This window comes from Cupressus sempervirens, chromosome 9, assembly GCF_028749045.1.
Source record: "Cupressus sempervirens isolate cs-2001-9-10 chromosome 9, ASM2874904v1, whole genome shotgun sequence".
NCBI lineage: Eukaryota > Viridiplantae > Streptophyta > Pinopsida > Cupressales > Cupressaceae > Cupressus > Cupressus sempervirens.
In genome coordinates, this window is record NC_143126.1 from 807,034,581 (window position 1) to 807,048,192 (window position 13,612).

At 37.2% G+C, this 13,612-nt stretch overlaps 1 pseudogene; it reads left to right on the plus strand.

Annotated features, from left to right (window-relative positions):
* LOC149541158 (galactinol--sucrose galactosyltransferase-like) lies at window positions 1-6,339 on the plus strand (annotated as a pseudogene).
* The last annotated feature ends 7,273 nt before the right edge of the window (window positions 6,340-13,612 follow it).

Consider the following 13,612-nt stretch of genomic DNA (forward strand, 5'->3'; position numbering starts at 1 on the left):
ATGAATTCTTTTATTTGGACACTAACCGGCTTTCAAAAGTGATATATATGTAACTTGCATTGTGTTCTGTCTGCAATGGAAGAACCAAGGAGAATCATGAAACCTCAGCTTTGCAAGGAAAAGCCAGAAGAACATGTGGGTACTAATAAGTCATCACAGAAACTACTTAATGGAGAATACTGCAAGGATTTAATCAAACAGGGCTCGTCTATAAAGGAGAATCAACCTTTTGCCCTGTGTGAAGGGAAGCTCCTTGTTCATGGCCTTCCCTTTTTGTTTGATGTCCCTCCTAGTATCATATTCACTCCACATTGTTCTTCTAGTGGAGATTGCAGTGGGTCTTTTGTTGGATTCGAGGCGGTTGAAAAGAAGAGCAGGCATGTTGTCTCTCTGGGTAAGTTTAAAGGCATTAGGTTTTTGAGCATTTTTAGGTTTAAGGTCTGGTGGAGTACACCAATGGTGGGAAACAATGGGAGAGATTTAGAGTCAGAGACCCAGTTTATGCTGTTTGATAAGGCTGGTGAAGATTATCCTTATCTTCTCATTCTACCTATTATAGAAGGCAAGTTCAGAGCTTCATTACAGGGAGGAAGTGATGACTATGTTGATGTGTGTGTAGAGAGCTGCTCAAGTCTTGTGAAGGAATTCAGATTCAGGAGTTGTATATATATGCATGCTGGCAATGATCCTTATGATCTTGTTGGGGAGGCCATGGAAGTCTTGGAAGGTCATTTGGGGAGCTTTAGACTTCTCAGGGAGAAACCACTTCCTCCTATTGTTGATAGATTTGGGTGGTGCACTTGGAATGCTTTTTATTTGAAGATTAATCCAAAAAATGTGTACAAGGGTGTGAAGGAGTTTGTAGAGGAGGGGTGTCCTCTAGGGTTTGTTATTATTGATGATGGGTGGCAATCTATATGTTTTAATGATACTCCAATGGAAGAAGCTAGTGATGTGGCCAAGGAAGGCCACCAGATGCCCTGCCGGCTAAGGACTATTGAAGAGAATTACAGATTCTTGGACTATGTATCCAGATCTACGGGGTTTGAGGATGTTGATAGAAATGATGAATGGACTATCGAAGAAAACTACAAGCTTAAGGTTTTTGGTGAAGAAAATTACAAATCCAGTGATGATGGCGAAGAAAATTGCGATTTCAAGGACCCTACATCTGGGTCTAAAAGTTTTTCTGCTGGAAGTGATGATAATACTAAGTTAAATCTAAATAGTAATAGAGGAATGGCAGGACTTGTGAGGGATTTGAAGGCTGACTTTGGGCACCTACAGTCTATTTATGTATGGCATGCACTATGTGGGTACTGGGGGGGAGTTCATAATGTTACAACTAAGTTCTCTTCCAAGGATACAAAGGTTGTTCTCTCAGATGGCTTGAAGAAGACAATGCAAGATTTGGCAGTAGATAGGCTGATGGTCAATGGAATAGCTGTTGTGCCATGCCATGAAATTCATGAATTCTATGACATGTTTTACTCGTATCTTTCCAGGCAGGGAGTGGATGGAGTAAAGACAGATGTGATCCATGTAAGAAATATTATACGACAGTATTCCTGAGAAGTTGACAAGCACTTGGCACCTCCATTGGTTTATTGAGCCCAACAGACATGAAAATCTAAGGCAGCGTTAGACTGACTGTTTTTTTTGCAGGGGCTTGAAACTATATGCGAGGAGGAGGGTGGCAGAGTGGAGATGAACAAGGCATATTTTAATGCCTTGTCTGAAGCTGCTGGAAAGTATCTAGGTGGGAATAATGTTATAGCAAGTATGGAGCAGTGCAATGATTTTATGCTTTTGGGTACTCAGACAATCTCACTGGGAAGAGTAGGTAAGATCTCTTATCATGCCATTTTTCTCACCATCCTATCTGATTGCAAAACACATAAAGGATGACTCTTATTTTTAAACTGTGTTTCCACAGATTCTTAAATTTGTGTGATTTCAGATATAGTTAATGATTCATTTACAAGTTGAAGTTGAAAAAGGGCATATCTATGAACTTTTATGTATTGTGCTTGCTCATAAATTTGGTTACTTCGTATGCAAAGTATTGAAAGGATAAGCGGAAAGATTTATAGAACACCAACGCAGAAAAAGAAGTGGTGTTATTTGTACCGATGTGAATTCATCCATTTCAATTGAAAATCAAAACTTTCTATAAAGCCATCTTTGCCTTGAAAACCAGGCTGTCTAAACGAAAAATGAATCCACAAAACTGGAGAATCCATGAAAACAGCTGACTAAAAAGAGTGCATTCCTGACTGTTAATCATCTTTGCAGCAAAATGGGTAACATCCTCAAGACGGCAGTAAACTAACACTTGTTCTCTCTGGTGTTGTTGCAGGAGATGACTTCTGGACCGAGGATCCAAATGGGCCATATCCAAAGAACCCAAGAGATGGGTTTTTCCTTCAAGGTATTCATCTGATGCATTGTGCTTACAACAGTTTGTGGATGGGGCAATTCATACACCCTGATTGGGATATGTTTCAGACAACACACTACAGTGCTTACTTCCATGCTGCTTCCAGAGTCATTTGTGGAGGTCCTGTCTATGTCAGTGATAATTTAAGCGAGCACAACTTTGACCTCCTTAGAAAACTGGTGCTACCAGATGGGACTATTCTTCGATGCTGCCGCTATGCTCTTCCCACAAGAGACTGCCTCTTTCACAACGCTTTGGAAGAACAAGACTCTTCAATACTCAAGATATGGAACGTCAATAAGGTCACAGTTTTCATTTACTATGCAATTTAGTTTGATTTATGGGGAGATGAACATTTGATTGGATTTTCTCTCCTTAACCTTCATTAAAGAAACTTCACATTTTTGAATGAATGAATGAAAGATTTTTAATGACATCCACGAGGCCATAAGCCTAACATAAAACTCCTAGTCAGTCTGATGTGATTTCTCCAAGCTGTCCCTTTTGTTGTGAATCTACATAAGTAAAATGACCCCTTTGAGGAGTCTTGGTCCTTCGAAAAGGTCTTTTATGTTGTTCACCTTTATAGTTTCTTTGTGCTGGTTGCGAATGTCCTCGTATGCGGTGCAATCCTTTAGATAGTGCCACTCCGTTTCCAACACACCCTCGCTGCAAAATCTACAAATTCTGTCCTCCCACTCTTCCTTAGGGACCTTCCATCTGTCAGTTTCAAATCTCAAATGGTGTGAACCAGAATCTCAATTGGGTGATAGGATTTTTGCCTCCCTTTGCTCTAGCTCCTAAATACTCTTTGTCGTCATGTTCGCATGTGGGATTAAATTCTTCGACATAATAGGTTTTTTTCTACCTAACTGATTTGCCCACGTGGCAGATCTGATTTTTTCTGCCACCCATTTTTTAATTTCAAAATTGTTTTCCGGGCACTTTAGGTAGTCAATGTTCCACTTGTTGAACCATTTATCGTTTTGTTTCTTCCATGTCTTCTTCCAACGAGCCAGTTCTTCGTTGACCACCTTACTAGGCCAGCGATTTGCATCCATTTTACCCACTTTTTTTAGATAGCTCAACAATCTAATAATTGCCGAGGCCTCCATCAGAAGCATGCCTGCCTCCGCTAAAATAATCTTGTATGGAACTATTGATTTGATTTTGAAATTAGTTGTGATTAAGCGTTTCTGAATTTTTTCAATTTGCCGCCATTTATGGTTTGATACACTACTTCCTCATACCTCACTGTCATATAAAATAACCGGTATCACCAACAACCCAAAGAGGGTTTTCTTAGTCTTCCAGTCACATAACTCCGCTGTCCTGCACCTGTTCTGAAGAAGATAAGATGCCTTCCATCCCCCTTGTATCCTTTTTGATTTGCATGTTTCCCAACTTAGCTGGTAATGGAAATCTATCCCCAGATACTTGCATTCTTCTACAACCTCTAACACTTTGTCATTAAATATATGAAAGTGCATTATTGTTTTCTTTTTCTCAAGGAAAAGACCATGATCTTGGTTTTGGAAGTGTTGACCTCCATCCCTACCTCTGTGCAAAAGGTTTCTAAGTTCTTCAAATGTTCCCTCAGCCCCTGTGCTATTTTAGCAATGAGAATAAGGTCATTAGCATAAAGAAGTAATCTGATAACATATTCAGCTAGCCGAATACCCTCTCCATTGGCTTTGTTTAGCTATTCCTCTAACTTGTCAATATAGAGGTCAAACAAGGTAGGAGATAATGGGCACCCTTGTTTGACCCCTATGTCGCTACCAAAACATTCTGACATGCCCTCTTTGATTCTGATTTTTGCTTTAACCTGTTCATAAAGTTTATAAACAGCAACGCTATACTCTATTGGGATCTCCAATTCTTCCATCCTATTCCATTGCTTATCCTTAGGGATGGTGTCAAAAGCTTTCTTAAAGTCAACAAAGCAACAAAAAGCCTCTTCCCCCTACTTATCTCACGCTTTTTCGATGAGATACCATAGGGTAATGCAGTGATCAATGGTAGAGTGTTTTGGTCTGAAACCCGCCTGACCCATAGCTCTTTTCCCTTCTTTTTCTGCCCATTCATTGATTCTCCGCTCTACCATACTCTCGTAAAGTTTGCTTAATAGGGGGTTCACCATGATGGTGCGGTAATTGGAAGGGTTGTTGACATCCCCGCTTTTGTGGAGAGGAATAACTACACTGGTGGTCCATTTGGTGGGAAAGCAACCTTGTATGACCATATTAAAAATGTTCCTAATGTGCGGGGTCAACAAATTTGTCCCCCACTTTAGAAATTCAGCCTGCAGCCCATCAATATCCTGAGCTTTTCCACTCGCTAATCTCCTTATCCCTAGAGTAATGTCTTAATTAGAAAATAGTTCATCCGAGTTGTTGATTGTGGGGAGTGAAACTTCGTCCTACGGTCTCTCGTAAAGAGTCTTTGCATATTTTAACCATTGAGAATCCGCAATTTTATTTTCAACTTGTCTTCTAGCTTGTTGTAACTTCTTCCAAAAATCTTTAGGCTTGTGCTTTCCTAACATGATTAGCTGCTTCCTCCGATTAATCACATATTCTTCTTTTTTGGATTTGATCAGCTGTTTGTATTCTCTTATGGTTGTTTTGTTTTCCTTTCTCTTTTTAAATTTTCTTTTCGCAGCCTTGCATTCTTCGTCATACCATGGGTCAGCCAGAAAGGTTTTTGAGAAGCTCTTCTTTATCCTTGTTCTCTTACAACCCTTTAGCGCTCCCTGAATTAGTGGATCAGTGAGCTTCTGTTGATGTAGCTTTTCTTATCACTGCTTTTAGATCTGCTGAAAAGATCTCTCTCACAGCTTTGTTGACATCTATACGGATAAATTTGTTTTAGAAACTACAATATTACTAGCTCGTCTCAATAAAAATCTATACTTTTATCATTAACATAATTTATATGTCATGTTGAGCTTGATCCCGATGATAACCTACTTATGTCTCCAGAGTTTTCACCCCACCTCACAGTGTTGCCCAATCAATTATTTAGAAGGTTAGGGTTTTGAGGGTTCTGATCATGTTATTGTTCATGCAATTGGGTTTCAGGGTTTGATCATATTCAGTGTTCATGTAATTTGGTATTTAGGGTTTGATCATTTCATCGTTTCATTTAATTGCAGATTAATAAAAGTAAGGATTTGTATAAAAAGTGGTTCATATAATTTTTTATCATCATATGGCTTTTAAAATGGCTCATGTTATTGTTGATCATCATATGGCCAACTGAGATTTTATCTGTTGCTTCGCTGCCTGAAATTTCGACAGTATAATGGAGTAGTGGGAGCATTCAACTGCCACGGAGGTGTCTGGAGCAGGAAAGAAAGAAGATTCAAGAGTGCGGGCATTGACCAACTTCAGATTTCAAGTGCTAAAATCTCCCCAATGGATGTGGAGTGGAAACAAATCTCAGAAACTAAAGCAAAATTTATAGAAGAGAATGTTGAAGAATTCGCTATATATCAATGGAAGACAAGGGAATTGTCCATAATAAGAGGGAGCAGAAGCACAATTTGTGTGCTACTGAAGCCTCTGGAATTTGAGCTGATTACTATGATTCCTGTGATCAAATACTGTGAAAGAGTAAAATGGGCAGCCATAGGGTTACTAAACATGCTCAACTCAGGTGGGGCAGTGGAGAAGATAGTTGCTTCTCCTTCAGAATTTCATGGGCTTGTTGAGATCAAAGGTCATGGGCAGCTAGGGTTGTATTCATCTGTGAAACCCAAAAGATGTAGAGTGAACAATTGTGATGTGGAATTTGGGTATGATGAAAAACAAACGCTACTTGTAGTGGATGTTCCATGGCGAGGCTCAGGACATAATTCCGTCATCAATTTGGTCTTCTGATTGCATGGCTACATCGGACCGTCTTATCTTACAATTCAGCAGCATCCTTTATTTTGCCTGTATTTATTATAAATGAGCTACATATAAATAATTGAAAATATCATTATACCAGGTTCACTTGTTTCAGTAATTATTTCCCATTATCAACCATCTCAATTATTGTTGGTTTAAAATGCCTTCATTCTGTATAAGTAGTTGCTCCGATCTGCATCCGATGCCCTTTGCTCAATTCAGCTAAAGACACTTGCAAGAGCTCACTCCCCAACATACAATCACCAAACCCTACAGCAAGAAATGTGGGCAGTAACGACTCTTCAAAACAAATTTTCACAGAATTCCCATCTGCATTCTTTTTGTTAAAAAAATCACCAGATAATAAGTATAAAAAACCTGCCAAAATATTCACAAGCAATTGCAAGTTTTAAGACAAATTGAACTCAACTCACCTCATTTCCATGCTGCCATTTGGTGTTCTCCCCAAAACCAAATAGATGCCGCAGATTAACATTGCTTTCACTTCTGAAAATGGTGTTTCATGGTGTTTTATTGTCCTCTGTGCTTCGCCCCTCATCAATCTATTATTTACAAAATAATTTATTAGCAAAAATAAAATTTAGATAAAACACCAATTTTTTAAAAGTTGAAAATGGGGGAAAAAGGTAGATTTGGTTAGAACCCTAATTACATCAGATGATGGGTGTTTTTTTTTCCATTACCCTGAGCAGCGAATCTTGTCTCACGTCATTTCCAAGTTGAAGAAGAAATAGCAATTCTGTTTTCTTTGAGAGAGGGTTCAGTATTAGTGGCATCATTATGGGCCTACCTAGTTGTGCCAGGAACCCAAAATGCCAAAACTGAAGACGCACTTGCAAACATCACACGGCGAGGAGCCCACTTCAGACATGTTGGAACGCCTGCATGTTTTTCGAGCAGGAAAAACCTACAGTAATGAAGAACCTGAATTGCAAAAGAATAAAATGAAAGACGACGTCAAGTAATCTATTAAAAAGCAATGGACCCACATGACGGATTAAGGAAGGGGTTTTTTCCTTCAAAATAATATGGCGCCACTAGCCCGTTGTGGCTTAGAGTTTTTAGGAATGTTTAAAGGTGAATGGTTACATTAGGCCCTGTTTGGTTTCAGTAAGATGAGGGGCGGAATAGGGTTTCAAGAGCCAAAACTTGGTTACAGAGGAAAAAAAGGGTGTTTGGATGATCAAACACAGAACTCGGGTTCCGGTTTCTTCTTCCAATTTTGCTCAAAAAATGGAAGAAACATCTTCCAACAAATAGGTGGAAGTTGAAATGAAAATCCGAATTTGGCTTTTTATGAATGGGTTTGAATTAAACCATCGAGTCTGCGGAATCCACCTTAGGTTTTTGGAAGATCAAAAATGCATTTGGAAAGACAAGGCTTTTTGGCGTCTTTGTTGTTTTTCTGGGAAGACGAGGGTTTCTGGCGAGTTTGTTGCGATTGTTGTTGTGGCTGTTGTTGTGGTGAGTTTGTCGTGACTGTGGTTGTGGTTGGGGTTTCTCTGCTTTGGATGTTGGCGGCAACTTTGAACACAACTCTCTTCTCCCACCAATCTCTGCACACATGATTCTCTTCTCCCACCCACATTTGCATATTGGGTTTTTTTGTTCAGTTGACTATACATTTTGGGTTCTTTGTAAATCTTCTTAGAAAAATAGTTAATATATACTCAGTAATGAGTTCCAATATGTGCTCACGCCATTACCTCTAATTACCTGTATATATCATAGTTAAAGCTCTGATTATCTGTACCAATAGCAATGAAATGTACAAGTATATCAATAGCTTTTATCTATACATAGTTGACCTATACATAGTTTATCATGGTTCTATTTATATCTGCTATGTGTTTAGCAAAACAATCAATATATGATGTAACTGTTTGTTTTGAATTTGTTTATCAAAATAGTCAATATGTGCTCACTAATGAGTTCTAGTATAGTGTTGTGAGAGATCAATGCAATACCATTAATCAAAGCGAATCATGCTAATGAAATGAACAACTAAACTATGGATATATCAAGTATGTATAGATCCATGCAAAACCATTACAAATAGAAAACTCATAAACTGGAATTACTTCATATGTCAATCATGCCAATGCCAATGAAATGAACAACTAAACTATGTAATAGTTTCTTGCCAGTAATGAGTTCTAGTATAGTGCTATGAGAGATCAATGCAATACCATTAAATAGAGCCAAGTCATAAACTCTGTATGGATCAACTATGTATAGATCAATGGCAATCAGGGCTTTTATTTATACATAGTTTATGACGTCGTAAACTATGTATAGATCAATGCCAATATTGGCTCTGATCTATAGATAGTTCATGCACACACAGTGTATGAGGTCATAAACTATGTATAGATAATTGCAATTCCATTAAACACAACCAAATCATAAACTATGTATAGATAATTGCAAATCCATTAAACACAACCCAATCATAAACTATGTATGGATGTACCTAACTATAAGCGTTTATGCCTATGACCCTATTCACATGTTTCAGTTTTGCATTGGGAGAGGGTGGATACTAAATCCGTCCTATATTTATGTAGTATATTGTATACATGATAGATCAATGACAATCATAGCTTTTATCTATACATAGTTGACCTATACATAGTTTATAATGGTTCTATTTCTATCTGCTATCTACTTAGCAAAACAATCAATATATGTTGTAACAGTTTGTTTCAAATCTACTTAAGAAAATAGTAAATATGTGCTTAGTAATGAGATCAATGCAAATCATGCCAATGAAATGAGCAACTAAACTATGTATACATCAACTATACATAGTTTATGAGGTCATAAACTATGTATAGATCAATGCAGAAAGAAACCCTAATCCCACATACCAACAATGTTCATTTTCATCTTCTAAAAGACAAGCCTTAGTTTTGGCGGACCCGACGGTTTATTAAAACACATTCATAAAAACCCAAATTCAAGTTATAATTTGTACATGTGTATGTGTACATACATACATATGTGTGTACATTTATACATGTGTGTGTACATACATACATATGTGTGTACATTTATACATGTGTGTACGTACAAACATACATACATGTGTGTGCACATACATGCATACATGCCTGTGTGTGCACATACATACATACATACACACATACATGTGTGTATACATATAGACAAATGGAATCAATATTATGCTTTCATAGGTACAAACAAATTACATGGAGTAGAATGACACATTATTGTAATTTGTTCACTATGGGCTTATGATCCTCAATAGTTGGTACTCCTTGTTGTATTTGAATAAATAATTGACTTCTTAATGCAATGAGGCTAGCAAATAATCATGTTGTATCTCGATAGTTGATAGTTGATATCTCATAACTGATAGTGTTTAAATTGTCCATGTTTCAGGCCACTGATGGATTCTATAGATAGTATAGAGGTTCAAGGACACATAGTTAGGAAGACCACATACACTTGCATTCTCACATTTTTTTTTGCTTTTGTTGGCATAGCCAAAGTATTGGTAGCCCAAGAAGGTAGTCAAATGGGCAAATGAATAAGAAAAGGAAATTCTTTTTGTAGAGACATTATTCATTCCAATGAGGTGGATTATCATGATTAGATTCAGATGAGTAGGGCAACCTTCTTTTCTCTAGCTCGTATTCTCAGGCTGAAAGGAAGCTTGAGAGAGATGATCCAACTAGTGATGTTCCTCCACACCCTTGGGCACAATCTAAGAAACCACAAAATTGCCCATAACTTTGGGCACTTAGGAGAGATAGTCAGTTGGTACTTCCATAAGGTGTTGACAGTTGTCTTAGCCCTTCACATGGATTACTTCATACCACTTGGTCTAGGCACTCCTCCCAAAATTAGTGGGAAGGATCGTTTTGAACCGTTCTTCAAGGTAAATCATGTATTGTTACAAGTTTATTGTTTGGATTGTTGTCCTTATCTTATTATTACTTGAGCATACATTTGATCAGTGTATCATATCCCATAGGATTTCATTGGAGCTATCGACGGAACCCATATTCCAGTGCGAGTCGATGTTGACAAACAGGGTAAATATCATGATAGAAAAGGGAACCTATTGCAAAATGTTATGGTTGTCTGCTCCTTTGATTGTAAGTTTTAGTACTACCTTGCTGGTTGGGAAGGCTCTACTACAGATAGCCGTGTTCTAGCCTCAGCTCTGTCTAGATCAGATCCACTTGTAGTTCTCCCTGGTAAGCCAAATCACATTTTAATATACTCAAGGGTATGCTAAATGTTTCAAGTATTGACAATATACTTTCTTTATGTAGGAAAATATTTTCTAGTGGATGGATATCCAAATGCACCTTGATTTCTCTCTCCTTATCGGTGTACAAGCTACCACTTGAAAGAGTGGTCAAGAGATAACCCAATAAACTCTGCACATAAGTTGTTCAACCATTGACACTCCTCTCTTAGAAATGTAGTAGAACGTACATTTGGTATTCTGAAGCAACGTTTTCCAATCTTAAGACATGCAACATCTTATGGTATCATGACACAATCCTATATTGTTTTAGCATGTTTCATACTTCACAATTTCATTACAATAGAGGATGGCCTTCCATCAAAAGTAGCTATTGAAGAGGAAGATGATCGTGATGGGATAGAAGTACCACTGCTTGAGACATATGGGTTGTCTTAGGAGGATAGAAATGACTAGGCCCAATTTCGAGAAGATATAGCAAGTTGGATGTAGGAAGATTATAGATCTCAAGAATAAATGATTTATTAGAAGGCAATGTGCTTTCTACGATTAAATTGATGTATGCATATAAAATGACAGTGTGTGATTTTGTTATTTTGATACCAGTCCTTGCTACATTGCAATTAAATAAAAAGAACATTAGCTTTCAATTTCACACCTACTTTATGTACAAAAACTCTTGATCATATCTGCTATACACAATCAAACTTGAAATGTAGATTACATTGTTTTAAATATAAGAAAGCACAATTATTATACATCTTTGCATTGAGAAAGTACAATAACATGCTTCATAATGCGCTCACGACTATTTACTTGCCATTGATATCACCATTTTGTCTTTCTGGTAGTTTTGTTGATGCTGATGTGTTATCATCAATTATTGCAACTTGCACACCAAGCCTCTATAAATGATATTTTGTGCACAAATCTTCCATCCACCACCACAATTCTCATACCCTTAAAAGTGCAGCGGTGAAAGTGAAAGTGCTTCCAACACCTGGCTTACTAACTAATCTGATCTCACCATTCATGAGCTCCACCAAATTTCTACATAAATGGTGTAAAGATACATCCCTGAGCATGTAATGCAATCCCAACCCCTATGTCCTCCACACTTACAATTAAATTTATAGTATCTGATGATTTGGAAAAGTTTGAATTGACTAGTACAACAGGTTGACGATGTGTATCATTTGATAGGAGTAGCTTAAATGTCTACCAACTATTCCTCCTATTCGCTGCCTCAAAACCACTCAAACTGTCACATGTTGTAGTTGAATAATGTTTATCATCTTTAGTTAAATGCTTCCAAGTTTATTAAATGTTAGCTTCATTACATTAGGATGTATTAAAAAATGATATTTAAAGTTTATCATCTTTAATTTGAAATGAAATATAGCAAAGAGTACCAAATGATGAAGATCATAAGCCCACTAGTAACAAGAGAACAACAAATTCACTGAAAATCCTATTTTTCTGATGTTACTCCTTGTTGCATTCCATTTAAATTTAAAGAGCAATAATTTTCAATTTCAATCATATGATTACTTTAAATTGTAATACGTTTACCTATTCAATATGTTAGCCTCATTCCATTACAATGTATTACAAATTGATATTTAAAGTTTATCACCTTCAAATTTAAATGAAATATAGGAAGGAGTACACAATGGCATATACTAAGCTCATGATGAGCATGGACGAATATGATCATGTGAACCAAATGTGTTCTCCCATTACTTTGAGTGATATAGATGGATCCCTCACTGCGAGCAACAAATCTTCTTCTTCAAAGAAGAAACTGTGGACAAAACCGATGGAATGCAAGTTTCTAGAATTGCTTCTCAAACAAGTTCATCTGAGACAAAAAGGTGAAGGTGGTTTTAAAAAAGAAGCGTGGACTGCCATAGAGAGGACATTCAATGCAGGGATGAACTTGAATCTATCACAAGATCATTTTAAGAATAAGCTGAAAACATGGAAAGTAGGATATAGAGTAATGGACTTGAAAAATACAAGTGGGTTAGCTTGGAATGAAGAAACTCAAACTATGGATGCTGAGGATTTTGTGTGGGATGATCTTTTGAAGGTAGGATGATCTTTGTACTCTTTTGATTGAAGAAATTTTTGCTTCTTATTTTAGTAATGAAAAACTAACAACCTAATCCATCTGTTAATACTTGTATGTAGAGGAGAGAATTCAAAAATGCAAAAATGTATAAGAGATCACCTCTCCAATATTTCAATTAGTTGGCTGTAATTTTTGGCAATGACATTGCTGAAGGGTGATGTAGAGCCACACCTTGGAAAACTCAGGAGGAATCAGTCACTCAACTGAGTTGCTTCAAGGGGCATCTACAACCTTCAGGATCACACACAATATATTATAACCACCCATTGTGATTTGAACCAGCTGTTCTTATCATTATTATTATTATGAAAACACAACCAGAGATACCTTAGACTCAACTCATAAGACTCCTATAACCATCCACTAGATTCAAAACTTTGAAAATAAATCCCCCCAAAAATTTCTTCTTGCTGCCTCCGGATAGACCTACACTCAGACATGAATAACTTTCGAACCAGAAAATATTTACTCAATCCAACCGTTGAGATTTGGCGTAACTAGGTTTCAAACAACATATAATTTTTTTAGAGAGATCCAACGGTTCAAACCAAAGATATTGACCACACATCAGAGTACATTTTTCTGCAAAACATTGCTTCTTGCTGTCTCTAGATAGGCCTACACTCAGACATGAATAACTCTTGAACCAGATCAAAACTCTTCAATCGCTCTAGTGAAGATGGGCGTAATTAGGCCTATAATAACATATCCAAAGCTCATGAAAATCCAACAATGCATCTGGGAGATATTACCCATGCACTGAGACTAATTTTCTGCAAACATACCGAATTCGACCCAAAACTAAAACTTTTTAATCTTCTGCAAACTATCAACTTGTTTCCAGTTAGAAGATAAGAAAAATCCGTTCAAAACTCAGACCA